The sequence below is a fragment of the Microcebus murinus genome, chromosome 10, assembly GCF_040939455.1.
Source record: "Microcebus murinus isolate Inina chromosome 10, M.murinus_Inina_mat1.0, whole genome shotgun sequence".
NCBI classification, from domain to species: domain Eukaryota; kingdom Metazoa; phylum Chordata; class Mammalia; order Primates; family Cheirogaleidae; genus Microcebus; species Microcebus murinus.
In genome coordinates this window covers 64,017,789-64,033,077 of record NC_134113.1, presented here as the reverse complement: position 1 = coordinate 64,033,077, position 15,289 = coordinate 64,017,789, and positions in this window count along the sequence as shown.

The window sequence follows — 15,289 nt, the reverse complement described above, 5'->3', positions numbered from 1 at the left end:
AAACATAACCTAGAGATTGAAATACACAAATTACCACAACATTCTTATACTATGATATCCTGTAGGTGAAGGAAACAAAAATATTCCTCTTCCAAACATACTTTTTTGGCATATGTCAAGATGACAATTCAGAAGGGCTTCAAACATAGGTAAAGCTCTGCAAAGCTGTCTTTTGTGGGGGAGATACACATCTGTAGGGGAAATCTACACTAGTTACACTAGTGAAATAAACAGCAGGTGCAAACGGGCTTTCTCTGAGACTCTATTATCTGCCCTATCAGAATCTAGAAAGGATGAACTCATAGGAAAAGAAGAATAAAAGTCTGACACTTTTAAAAGTCTGACAGAGAAACTTTTGCTACAGGCTGCCATCTATACTTTCTGAAGGCAGCTGAAAGATTACCTGAGAGATTCTTATCTGCATAACAAGACAGCCTTTGGTCGCCATTCTTTCTTCTCCAGACTCTCCTGTAACCTGTGCCACCACCTCCGGGCTCCAAAAGCCCCAAGCCCTTTTCCTTTCTATAACTTCGGGATAGTATAAAAACTTTAGTCAATTGGCTCTTCTTTGAGTCCCATATCTTATATGGCTCTTGTGTTTATGCATAATAATAAATTTGTATGCCGTTCATTTCTGTTAATCTGTCTATTGTCAATTGTTTTATGGACTTAAATTGTCAAACTTTTAGCAGGACGAGGGAGGAGAATTCTCTTTGGCCCTACCTAGGTTAAAACAAAATATATGCATCTGTAACTTCTCTATTTACATATAAATGTTTATAAATGCAAAGCAAAATAATCTACACCAAACTCTTACAAGTAATAATCACTAAGCGTGAAGGCAGGCCTGATGAGAGGGAGTAAAAAAGAACTTACGCAATTTATTCTATTTGTGTGCACTTTGAATATTTTACAATAGGAATATGGTTATAAATTACTTGTATAATAAGCAAGGACTATATATCAAAGCCAAATATAAATATATGGACTTTCCACAGTTTTTGCAGTATCAACATAAGCAACAAGAAGAAGGAGCTACCATTTACTACCGTAAATGTCAAAGGTATGCGAGGCACTGAACTAGCCACTTGCTAGGTATGTAACAAATACAATAGGGTGAATATCTACTAGCCTATTCCTGTACAATAGCTGAAAATAACTTATTTTCTTTAGGTATTTCTACCTTTTTGCCTGCTACTTATCCATTTAATTCAAATTAAGAGCAGTCATACACACACACACACATGCACAGAGAGAGAGAATGTGTGTGTTTGAATACATACATATGCTCAAAGGTATGTATTATAATCACCTTCACTATTCCCTTGAAACCAATAATATATGAGTCAGCACTCATATATTATCAAATATTTGTAATGTGTTTACTACAGACCATTTAGGGAAACATTCTTGGTAAGGTGATCATATAAAAATGATGATGTATTTACTACAAACCATTTTGAACATTTATAGGGTGAAAAATGTGCTTGTCACCTCCTGACAGAGACACTACACTCCTGACCACCTCTTCTCAGTATCTAAATTTCTGGCACATTTTCTTCCCATTACGATCTAATTATGCAACTTGAACTCTGTCATCACAGAAACAATAATGATGGAGAAATCATATTCTTGTCCCATCCACACTATTCTGCCTTAAAACCAAAATTAATGTTGTCATCTGAGACATCTTGGGATTAATTGCCTGGGTTGCATTTGACGTTTACTTGAGGATACACTTGCCTCTGGCTCTGTTAAAACAATATTTTGTTCAGCTCTAGTTCTATTACTAACATCTTTATACCATAGTTAAAAATAAATGAAAAGACAAAGTTACTAATAAAAAGCAAAAAAAGCCTGCTCATGGCAAGGTGGTTCCTTAGGTTTACATCCATAACATTCCATTTTGTTCTTTGTTTTATCATAATGTGCTCTATTTAATTCCCATCCTTAGAAAAGTCTTTAAACAGCACCATTTCATGGCCATATATAAGATGTTTCTAAGTAACAATAATTTGAATGAGATGTTCTGCACACTAGACTGAATCCCTACTAGCTAATTCCCACTGGAGAACTGAAAATAACTTATTTTCTCTAGGTAATTCTGTCTGCTAATTATCCATTCAATTCAAATTAAGAACAGTCAAGACCTATATAAAAAGGGGTCACTCAGAGTGACTTCTTTCTCCAAAATGGTACTAAAAACTATTCTTCCTCAATATATAAGATTAGAGCTTTCTCTATACACACATTAGGTCAAAGTCAATAAATAATTATAGGACATAGCCAAGCTACACTTTACAGTATCTGATAAAATGCAATATTCATTACAATATGTTCAAACTAGAATTTTAACAATTAAAAGGTGATTGTTAGTTGCAACTGTCTCAACCATGTGTTGAATATTTATTTTATGATCTGTGCCAGGATTTCTTTCATCTTTATTTTTATTCATGTCCATAATTTCCTCCGAAATGTTTTTTAATCAAGTACTTAGAAACTATCTAGGAAAATTCAAACTGTACGAACTTTCAGACATTTGAAGGAATATTCAAGAGCTTACTGACAGGGCTGAAGTCCTAAGGATAATCACTGTGACTCTGGGCCACCTCATTTTCATTTATGTCCTTTTTTTTAACCTATAAAAATGATAGGGCAGAACTTGACATTATCTAAGATTGCATTTAACTATAATAATATAAGTTTTTAATTTTCTTTCCTTTTTCTTTGTATTTATTATTTTTAATTGACAAAAATATATATATTTATGGTGTATAACATGTTTTGAAATATGTATACATCATGGAATAAATAAACATACATATTACTTCACATACTTTTTGTGATGAGAAAACTTAAAATCTACACTCAACAATTTTCAAGTATGCAATACATTGCTAGTAACTATAGTCACAATGTTATACAATAGAGCTCTTGAACTTATTCCTTCTAACTGAAATTGCATATTCTTTGATGAAAATCTCTAAAATCCCAACCCCCAGCACATGGTAACCACTATTCTCCTCTCTATTTCTGTGAATTCAATTTTTTTTAGATTCCACTTATATGTAGAGGTATTTGTCTTTTGATATCCTTGCAGATTTCCACAGAGTAAATAATATTGAGATGTTTGAAACATGCATCTATGTAACCATAATAGGTTTGCCTGATATTCAGTGAGTCAATATACCAACACACTGGGGATGCAGTAGAAAGAGATGTTAGTGATCGTAGAGCAGCTGAGGAGACAGGAGGAAACCTCAAATCCACCTCCCTGAGAGGTGTGGGGATAGAATTTTTAAGGATTCTGAACAGGTGATGGGCTGAAGTGTGGAGATCATTGATTGGTCAAGAAGAGAGGGGTGAGGCCATGGGACAGGGAGATGAAGAAACTGCATTCTTGTACTGAGTCAGTTCCTTGGTGGGAGTCTTCATACTGCTTGACATCAACCATTCTGCTGGAATTCAGCATCTGAAAAACATATTAGGCAACGCTTGAGCAAAATACCCTCATGATTCTGGCATTAGAGATTCTGTCTATAAGAATACGGGGAAGTACCATGTTTCCCCGAAAATAAGACTTACCCATAAAATAAGCCCTAGCAGGATTTCTAAGCATTTCCGAAATATAAGCCCTACCCCGAAAATAAGACCTAGTGATGGGCGTGGCTACACAGCATATCTGCACAATCCATGCATTTTGTCGCAGAGCAGTAAAGAAGACGAGCAGCCCTTCTCATCTGCCCCATCGTGACAGCTACTATCCCAGAAGTGACCGGAAAGGTGGGCACAGCCCCACCAACAAGGTGGGCTCCCCCTGTCGGCTCCCGGCCATCTTGTGCATGCTGCAAGCTGAGGCTTTGAGGGGAAAATAACACATCCCCTGAAAATAAGCCCTAGGGTGTCTTCTTGAGGAAAAATAAACATGGTAGGTGGTGAGCACACTGCGTGACTCTGGGTTAGTTATCAGCCACAGGGAAGTGAGTCCAGAGTGCACTGATGCACTCTGGTTAATGTCTAGTTCTAATTCTACCTAAAGCCTGGCTTGTAATGCTCATGAACCCCATGAAGACAGTATTATCTGTTTAAGGAATATTCTTAAAACCAAGTGACTGTGCATATTATTATATATGTGACCTTTGGAAAGATTTTAGGGGAAAAAACAATTCTTTGTCCAACTATTATTATCCTCATCTTATAAATATTAGAAATATCCAAATCAGCAATTAGTATGACAAATATGTAATTATGGCTATTCAAGGTTAAAAAATATCCCATGTATTCTTTTTTTCATGGTACTCAACAGTGATTTACACAGGTGGGCTCTCAATAACTAATAATTTTTTTTTTTTGAGACAGAGTCTTGCGGTGTCGCCCTGGCTAGAGTACAGTGGGATGATCATAGCTCACTGCATCTTCACACTCCTGAGCTCAAGTGATCCTCCTGCCTCAGACTCCCAAATAGCTGAGACTACAGGCATGTGCCATCACGCCCATCTAATTTTTCCTGTTTTTTGTAGAGACAGGATCTCGCTTTTACTCAGGCTGGTATCTAACTCCTTACCTCACTCAAGCCATCTTCCTGCCTCAGCCTCCCAAAGTGCTAGGATTACAGGCGTGAACCACGTGCCCAGCCCCAAAAATATTTTATAGATTTTTTTTATTATTATAAAGGTCCATAAAATAATATCCACCCCTTTCAAATTTTATAATGTAGAATTATTTTGTCTTCTCTTTCAGGCATTGATATGATCTAATTCAACAAAAGAGGAATGGACAACAGATCTCAATCGAAAAGAATTATACATGTGACCAGGACAGTCTTCTTTCCCCGGTCTGATCTAGCTTTAGACAGGCTTCTTCCTGACCCTAGACCCTTGACCTTCCTTTGTTTAGTGAATTTACTTTAGAAAATGAGTAAATTATTTTCTTCCCCTTTGAAATGCATGTAAATTTTCTCTGAGCTTTTATCTAGTTTTACAACCCCAGAACTTTATCTCAAGGACCCAGGAGCATTCCCTTAAAATGTAAACATCAAGGAAGATGGTCCCACTGTCTCCCAGTTTCTGTAGGAGGGTAGAAGCACAACTTCTGTGGGTGACTTGCTCCAAGTTGTAGAACTACTTTCTGTCATCAAAATACAAGAAAGTTAATTTTTTCTTTGAGTAAAGCCAATTAGCCTATACAAATGGCCAAGAATGTCTCTACCCACACCCATTAAAAACTTTCCAACCTTTTGTTTCATCAGAATTAAGTTTAGTCTCTCTTTCCTATTGCAGTAGCCTGAATAAAGTGTTCCTCACCTGCTTAACTTTGTCGGGTACAATTTTTGCTCTAACACATGTAAACCACAGTGAGTAAAGAAAAGGTGTATCAAATTTATCCTATTTGAGGGCTTATAAAACTCAACTATAAAAAAAAAGTCATGATCAAGGTGTTGAGAATGTACTATAACTTACTTAAATCTTATCCTTATAAGCTGCTCAGCTAGGCTTACCTTATAACAAATATTTTAAGTAATTTTTAATTAAATTTCACTGCAGATAAATTTCACATTGTCATTATTTTTCTTTAAATTGAAGTCTCAGGCATTAGAATTGCCACAGTCTAAGCTTATGTTCTGTTGATTTAGTATCCACAGTAAATGATTTCTTGCTTGTAAGAGGTTTTATTTTAATAGAAAGAACAAATATTGATTTAGAGAGAATTTCTAAAAGCCCATGTGAGAAAACCCAGACAAGTCTGAAGGTGAAGCAGAATGTTGCTTACATGCAGGTTCAGTGTATTATATAATATGTAACAAAGAACAGGAAAAAATGTCCAGAAAATAGTGAAGAACACTAATAGGAAATTCATAATGCATTGATCTTAAGTACAATTCAATAAATGTAACACCCTTTAGTGTTTTTGAACTTCATTTCAGATTGCGTGTTCTTTAAACAATGGCTAGAGTTATCTTTAACAGCTAAAGATGAAAGAAGCTACCATGCAAAAGAGAAGAGATTGAAAGGGCAAGGAAACAGACAATAGACGCTTCAGATGGGGAATGATGTGAGTGGAATGTTCTTAAATATTAGTGAGGAGACAATGAGAATGAAGAATAAAGAAGCCCATGGATTTCTTTTTACATTTGTTTTTCAAGTCTCTGATGATTTCACCTCCATGTATTTTACAGAAATGTTGGGCATCTTTTTTATCTCTTAGCTTCTCATTTCTCTTCACAACTTTTTCTTTTACTGAGAGACAGAGAGAGAGAGACATATTTCTCTTTGCCTTTTTACACATTGTATTAATTAGTTGACAAAATACAAAATATTTTATCATATATCAAAGTATGTTTTGCTGTCTATACAGCATTAAAATTTATTAATATAATCTGTTGAAATATATAGGCAGTCCAATATCACTGTAATTTTTTCTCTCCAAATTAACTAAATAAAATGATTGTTTAGGTGTCACATAAATTTAACCTGAGCTAAAGTTTATCAAAACAATTAAGAAACTTGTTGCCTACTTATTATGTCATTCCTTAATATATATAGTGCCTTAATATGTATAGTTGCCTTGGCTCTTTTTGAATTGATAGACAAATTCCATTGCCCACTTGAAAAATGAAAAAGAATTCAACAAAGCAGAAAAATGATCATGGTAACTAGACAAATAAAATCTATAATTCATAAAAAGTTATCCAAAAAGAGTAATTCATTAAAATTAATCAGCACTAAGCAAGATTACAAATAACTTGTTTCTGTTTTAACATAATTCCATGCGTAGCTTTTATAATTACTTAGGCCTGAGCAGATTGTGTTTGGGTAAATGCTTTCACCAAATGAAATACCAATAGAATTGCCTTCCAAAAGCAGTCAGTCTATGGGAATCAATGGAATTGGATTAAAATACAGAACAAAACAAAACACCTGAAGAACTAATGTAACAAAGACTTTGCCCGTCATTTTTATGTACATTTCATATTGTTTTGTATTTGAGTCAATCTAATACATAAAAAAAATCATAGAATCTCAACACTTGTGAATTTGAAGGTCATTTGTCCAACCTCTCTAGCACTTAAACCTGCTCTGTGGCATTGATGATATTTCTGCCTTGGCTTAGTTCCTAGAAACTTCACACTTACCAAATAGCCTCACCATCTGAGGAAGCCAGTGATGCTTAGAGAACTCATGTTTATGCTGCCCCTAAACACTTATAGACTTTTATTAATATGATAAACAAATACAATTAAATAAGATGAATTATATGTAATTTAAAGTACATCAGTTTCCTTTTTTTGAACATTTTAAGCCTATTAATCCAATCGTTTTATAATCTAATCTAAATGTGGTCCCAAACCCCTGGGTTCCTGAGACCCTTTTGAGGGTCTCTACGACTAAAACTATTTTTATAACAATACTGAAATATAATTTCTCTTTTTATACTAATAGTACAAAAACAATAGTAGGCTGCCACCTAATTGCAAATCAAGACGGTGACACCAAACTTACTAGTATTCATTAAATTATTCATTGGCATACACTCTAATTTTTTTTTAAAAAAAAGCCACTTTCACTTAAAAGTAATCTCGAAGAAGAAGTAAGATTCATTAATGTTGCCGTTTCTCAACCCTTTTGGACACATCTTTTTAATATCTTGTGTGATGGAATGGAAAGTATACATAAAGCACTTCCGAAGTATGTGGCGATTGTTTAATTTGCAAGCTGAACCAGTTACTTTCTTGAGGCAACACCATTGTTACTTTAAAGAACAACTGAAAGACAAACTATGGCTATTGAGAATTGAGTATTTTCCAGATATTTTCTCAAAAATGGATGAAATAAGCCTATTTTAAAAATGATAGTATTTGTTGCCAACAATAAAATTTATTATTGAAAATTAGAAACTGGTATTTGGCATCATGAATTTGTTTCCTCCCAACATTTAAATTTTTTCCTGAAGAGACCAGTATGGGATAGCATAGTGAATTAATATATTTTACAAATGACCAAACGACTGATGATGCAAAATTATACATGGTTAAAAATTTTGAACTGCATAATAGATTAATAAATCATAATGCAAGAGCACATAAAAATTTATTGATATGGGATTACATCCCATATTGCAACTGAATTTTAAGAACGTATTCCTTGTTGATTTTTCATACAGTATAAAAGGAGACTATCCTTGATTATCTAGAAAAGCTATTAAAATAGTCCTTCTATTCTCCTACTTCTTATCTGTGTTAGGTTATATTTGCCCCATGCATGTCAACAAAAATAGCATATCACCAAAGCTTGAATTCTGAAGCAGATATAAAAATCTAGCTATCTTCCATTCAGACAGATGTTAAAGAGATTTTCAAAATGTAAAACAATGCCACTCTTCTCACAATTCTTTTTGTTCGAGAAAAATATTTATTATAAAATATGTTATTTATGTTAATATATATGGATTTGTTGTTGCTGTTTTTAAATGAACTAATGCTTTAAAATTTTCTGTTTAAATTTCTAATATGGTAAATACTGATTGGTACAACCTATACAAACTAAAGCCATTTGAGGTCCTTGGTAATTTTTGAGAGTGACTTGGAGTCCTGTGAGCAAAAAATTTGAAAGCCACTGATCTAAGCTTGCTTTACCTGTCTGTGTTCATTTCTGCTACAACTTTACTCATCTACTTACTCAACTACATGTAAGCTATTTTAGCTCCTTGAAGTCACCATGCTCTTTGATTCTTTTGACCTCTTCTTTTGCTCTGGAATATGTCATTCTTTTGTTTTTCCTTGCTAACCTTCTCTTTTTCTTCAGATGCTATGTTAAATATTACTTCCTTCCAGGCACTTGTTCTTTTGTCTCATGACACATCCTCTCTTTCACTTTTATCATTATCCCATTGTATTATAATTACATTAAATCTTCTGTTTTCATGCTGGACATCTCACTTGTTTATCCTTGAATCCCTAAAATCCAAAAATAACTAACATGTGTTGAGTACTTTGCCCTAGGCACTGCTTGACATTTTTGCATATATTGTTTTATTAAATCCTAACAACAAGCTTACTAGACAAGTATTCAAATTTTCCTTTAAATGATAAAGAAATTGGCAGAGAGGTTAACAAAAAGTAATCCAAATCAATTGTCAGCAAATGTCAAAGCTGAGAATCAAACTGCATTCATTTACTCATTACATCAAAATTTGCTTCAGTTTCAGGCACCTACAGAGCATTCAATGAAGTATTTGTTGAATGGAATTGTCCTTTAAACATATTTTCTGTCCTTCGGTTAATTTCCTGGATAGCACAGTGTTACATATTTTCCTTCAATATCATTACTTAAATAAATCATTTTTGCTATTAAATAGAAGAAAATGAAACCTTTAGACCAATAACATTTTAAATATTTATATGTAAGCTCTTTCTTGGTATTTGTAAAATATTATCTAGCTTTAAGACTGACAAGAAAAATTGAAATTATTGTATTGTTAGAGAAGTCTTCCTGGGATGCTATTTAGAAGAGAATATTCAGAACCATACTCGCTTTTATTGTCCCTCGAGTTGCCTAATACCACAAACAGGATTGTGAAACACATCATACATATCTTTTAATTTCATTCTAAAGAACAGCTCTCAAATAAGTGAATGTAGAATCCATTGGACATAATAAACTAAAGAATAGTGAATTTGGAAGTTTGGTGTTAGCTATTCTATTAGGAATAAAACAGCCAGCTCTAAATAAGATAGCTGCCCATTTGATATCCCTCGATTCAACTTTCTTTGATAGTACAAACATTATTTAATATTTCAAATTGAAATTGAAACATACCTAGAAGCAGATATGCATTCTTATATACTCCCTGGTGTCAATTCATTTTGCTGCAGCATTTATTACATTTTCACCATGATCCAGAGATGAAAAGGATGAAATGTAAATTACATTAAAGTAACCAAATCAAAAGGCAAGTTTATAGGACAAAAAGATTTGTGGTATAGAAGTAGAAACTGTACTGAAATGCAGACATGTCCTAGCTGGAGAAATTTGAATTCTATATGGAATTGACAGAAAAAGAACAATTTTCACCAAAATCAAATGAAATGAAATCAATTAGGTAAATATTACTATAGGACACCATTCAACTCCACATTTGCTTTTGCTCAATTTTACCATAATAAGACTATAAAAGTTACTTAGACAATCTCCCCTTAGTTATCTTACACCTTATATTGTAACAGCTCTTTAAATTTAAATAGAGGAGAGAACATGAGACATGGAAAGCAGATAAGCCAATAAAGTATGTGTTAATTAACTGGTTACCCTTGTGGAAAATTAGGACTCAATCCCACTGGGAAAACTATGAGAAATCACACAGAATCCACCTCAGAATTGACCCTTCACCCCAGAGGATAAAGGGATCCACTGAACTATACACCAACTCCTGTTTTCCTTATTTCTTGAGGAGTTAACCAACTTCAACTATATTGAAATTTCAGGTTGCAGCAATACACCACTAAGCAGCCTCTGCAGCTAAGGAGAAAGCTACGAGGCACCAAAGAAAAGAGATTGCATTGCATGCATTTGATGTGGCAGTCAAATCAGGTGAATAAATAATACACCACAGCTCTGCTGAATTCACATGAGCCAAGATTTAGCATGATGCATTGCAAGCATAGATCATCAGTTGTATCACTTGAATCTGCTTATGTCCCATATTAAGCCTGTTCTGTTGCTAACTCAAGATAGTACTTGCTGCAATCTTTAAACACAGGATTAGTTTATATTGGAGTTAAGAAAACAAGCTATAGTTTTCATTTGTAGCTGGTGCAGAGGTCACAGTTTATATTCATCATCTCCTTCATTTACTACTTTAGATTTCCTTCTCTCTTGGCCAGCACTTTAGCTGGTCCAAGTTGCTTATCTGGTGGAGTCAGCTAGAAGTTCATCTCTGGGGAATCTGTGTTTTAGGTACCCTTGGTCTTGTCAGGCTTGTTTTTAGCAATTGCCCATGCACTATTCTTATGACTCCTGAAAGTTCCAAGAGATGCCCAGAAAAACCTACAAGTTGCAAACATACTCATCCCTGACACCATGGTACAGCACTAAGCAAATCTTCTCATGGAATGTAGAGCTGATTATCTTCACTAGTATAGTAATTACTGTCTGCACCTGCTCATCCACTGGCATGAGGATTCCAAGTGACCAGACAAAGGCAATACTATTATTTTCATTGAAACTTTTAGTATATCCAGTGATAGAGGCATATCCCTTGGTGACCAGGAATCGTCTATCCAGCAGAGCCAAGAGTTGCATAAGCAAAAAGCTCAAATTTTGCAATTTGAGAATGATGGTGAAAATAGCTAATCTTATTTCCACTCTTTTGGATCTATTTATTCTAGCTATTGGGCAAGTGTGCCATATATGTGTTTTGACTCAATGCTTATACCGTTTCCCAGAAGACAGGAATCCAATCCTACAGTCTGTCATCACAGACATGTCCCTTCATCCAAGGTGGTTTTATGCAGGATCCTATGTCAGTAAGTCAAATTTTCTGTAAATAATTACACAGTTATTTTGGCCAAAGTACTGTAGGCAGGAAAGGCAAACTTCTGTCCAGAATAGATGAATATTTCACTGAGACCAATACTTTGTCACTGTCGTAGTAAAAGGGTTCTGATATAATTAATTGTCTTCCAAGTACCTAGCTAGAATCCTTGAGATATGTTACCATAGCTGGAGCCCAGCATCTATATCTCCTTTTATGGTTCAAGAATTCAGAGGCAGCTAGATCAGCTTTGATGTGAAACAGATTTTTCTGAGGTGTTTGTGACTAACTTCTAGCCATACTTCCACAGCTGCTCCGTGAAATGCAGTGCTCAAACCTCTCTTAACACCTAAAACAATCATAGAAAAGCTTCAACTGAAAGTCATAATCTTCCTTTCAAATGTTACCTTTTAGTTTTAGCAATTAAAATATATATGAATGAAAATGGCTTTATAAATATAAGGCAATGAAATAAGGATTTACTCAAGATTTATTTGACCTTTAAGTTAAAAAGACAATTTCTGAAAGCAGGCATTTTTTCATCTACTTTCTAAATATTTAAAATTAAAATTACTCTTTTTACCTTAGCCAGACTTTGCCTGGAAAAATAGAGCTTTTCACTCAAGAAAAGATTGAAGTTCATGTGTATTTTAAAAATTCAATTACAAACTAAAACTAGAGTTATTCTCCATAAATTAATGGAGATTCAGGGCTATTTGGAATATCAAATCTGGAAGTTCATCATACTCTAAGGCTGTATTTACACATGTCAGACATTCTATAATATTTTAAGCACAATGTTTTAGAAATTCTCATTATCAACCAATATCATTTTCTGGAGGACTGACTTATGCACAAAATTTCATAGTATTTTTATCACAAAACATTGGAAATTTGTCAAAGATGTTACCTATGTATTTTTTCATCACTCACTATTGAAAATGTGAAGTAAAATGGTATTATGGAAATAAGGAATTGCTATCATCAATAGACAGTTGTCTTTGTCCATTCAGGCTGCTATAACAAAATGCCAGAAACAGAGTAGCTTTTTTTTTTTTTTCTTATTTTGGCATATTATGGGGGTACAGATTTTAAGGTTTCAATAAATGAGAATAGCTTTTAAACAACAGAAATTTATTTCTCATGGTTCTGGAGGCTGAGAAGCCCAAGGTCAAGGCATCAGAAGATTCTGTGTCTACAGGGCCCACTTTCTGATTCCCAGATGGTGCCTTCTCACTATGTCCCCACATGGTAAAAGGAGCAAGGCAGATCTCTGGAGAGAGCCCTCATGGTCTAATAACCTTCCTAAGGCCCTACCTAATAGCATTATATTGGTGATTAAGTCTCAACATGAATTTTGGAGGGACAAAAACATTCAGACCATAGTAACAGTGAAAATTCATATTGGAATTAAACATATGGAGATAAGATGAAGGTGCAGAGAAGTATCCCCTTGATTATAGTAACATCCTCTACCTTTAAAATCTTGGTCAGATTTTAAATCACCGTATAGCTTCACTCATCTACAAACTTGAGTTCAATAATACAGGTTTATGTATCCAATTATAAGTTACTGAAGTCAGAACCTATGTTGATCTTGTCCATTATTATATATCCAGGGATTAGCAATGCCTGACCCAAAGAAGGTTATTTAAATACACACATGTTGAATAAATATGACTAAATTAAAAATGTTATTGCCTCAATTGACTATGGCTCACTTATGCAACTCAAATCTGATATGTGCATGAAGCAGAGGGAATCCATACCTTAAACACAAAAGTCTTTAGGTCTATGAAAAACTCCTACATACCTTTTGCCCGCCCCCCTTGTAGTGATTTCACCACCAAGACACCCTTCATCATGTGTCAACACACCGTTAGGCACAGAACTAGACATACTTTGTTAAAACCATTGCAGTGTCTTGATGCAAATGGATCTGCATTTCTAAAATTGATAACTCTTTACCTGACTTTGCCATAGGTAGGACCTCAAGTGGACTCCACCTAGAATTTTGATTAGATCTTTCACATTTACTTTTTCCAACCTCAGATAACTGATAAAATTGCAGTTATATTATCTATATTATGTAATAGCCTATAAAGTGCTTTCCCATAAAGTACCTCATTTCCTTCTCGCAACAATCTTTTGAATTATGCACAGTAGAGAGTGTTATGCATAATTTCTAATGAAAATAAAACTTTGGGAGCTAAATTCAGTTGCACATTGTGCAGTTACTAAATGGGATAGTATTCTGAATTATCAAAAGGACATACTGTATCCATTCTGCGGCAAAATTAAACTTTTCTATTTCTTCCTTGTCATTAAAAAATATTGAAGAAACTTTATTTATTTTTTTTATTTCAGCATATTATGGGGGTACAGATTTTAAGGTTTCAATAAATGCCCACTTCCCCCCCTTCCCCCACAAGTCTGAGTCTCCATCATGACCATCCCCCAGATGGTGCACATCTCACTCATTATGTATGTATATACCCGCCCCCCTCCCCCCTCCCACCTGCCCAATACCCTATTACTGTAGTACCTATGTGTCCACTTAGGTGCTGCTCAGTTAATACCAGTTTGCTGGTGAGTATATGTGGTGCTTGTTTTTCCATTCTTGGGATACTTCACTTAGTAGTATGGGTTCCAGCTCTAACCAGGAAAATATAAGATGTGCTATATCACCATTGTTTCTTAGAGCTGAATAGTACTCCATGGTATACATATACCACATTTTATTAATCCATTCTTGGATTGATGGGCACTTGGGCTGTTTCCACAGCCTTGCAATTATGAATTGTGCTGCTATAAACATTCGAGTGCAGGTGTCTTTTTGGTAGAGTGTCATTGGATCTTTTGGGTAGATGCCCAGCAATGAGATTGCTGGATCAAATGGTAGATTCACTTGTATTGCTTTAAGGTATCTCCATATTGCTTTCCACAGAGGTTGAACTAGTTTGCAGTCCCACCAGCAGTGTAGATTGTTTTGTTTTTGTATTCCTTTCTCTCCGCATCCACGCCAGCATTTGTTATTTGGAGACTTTTTGCTAAAGGCCATTCTCACTGGAGTTAAGTGATATCTCATTGTGGTTTTGATTTGCATTTCCCTGATGATTAGAGATGTTGAGCATTTTTTCATATGTTTGTTGGCCATTCTTCTGTCTTCTTTAGAACAGTTTCTGTTCAAGTCCTTTGCCCACATTCTAATAGGGTTATTTGATTTTTTCTTGCTGATTTTCGTGAGTTCTAAGTATATTCTAGTTATCAGCCCCTTATCGGATGTGTAGGATGCAAAAATTTTCTCCCATTCTGTAGGTTGTCTGTTTACTTTCATGACTGTTTCTTTGGCTGTGCAGAAGCTTTTTAGTTTGATCATGTTCCATTTATTTATTTTTGTTGCTGCTGTGATTGCCTTTGGGGACATCTTCATAAACTCTTTGCCTAGGCCAATGTCTAGGAGAGTGTTTCCAACATTTTCCTCTAGAGTTCTAATAGTTTCATACCTTAGGTTTAAGTCTGTTATCCAGCATGAGTTGATTTTTGTGAGAGGTGAAAGTTGTGGGTCCTGCTTTATGTAGAGAAAATTCCTTGGATGGGAAAGTCTTGGTTGAGGAGGAGGAAAGAGCTATGGTATTTAAAACAAAAACAAAAACAAAACACTTAATCTAAAGCAAACGGTTGCTATTTCCACCAACAAGAACAACTCTAATCTAAAGCCAATGAAGATAACATTATACCGAAAGGAAGAACAAAATTA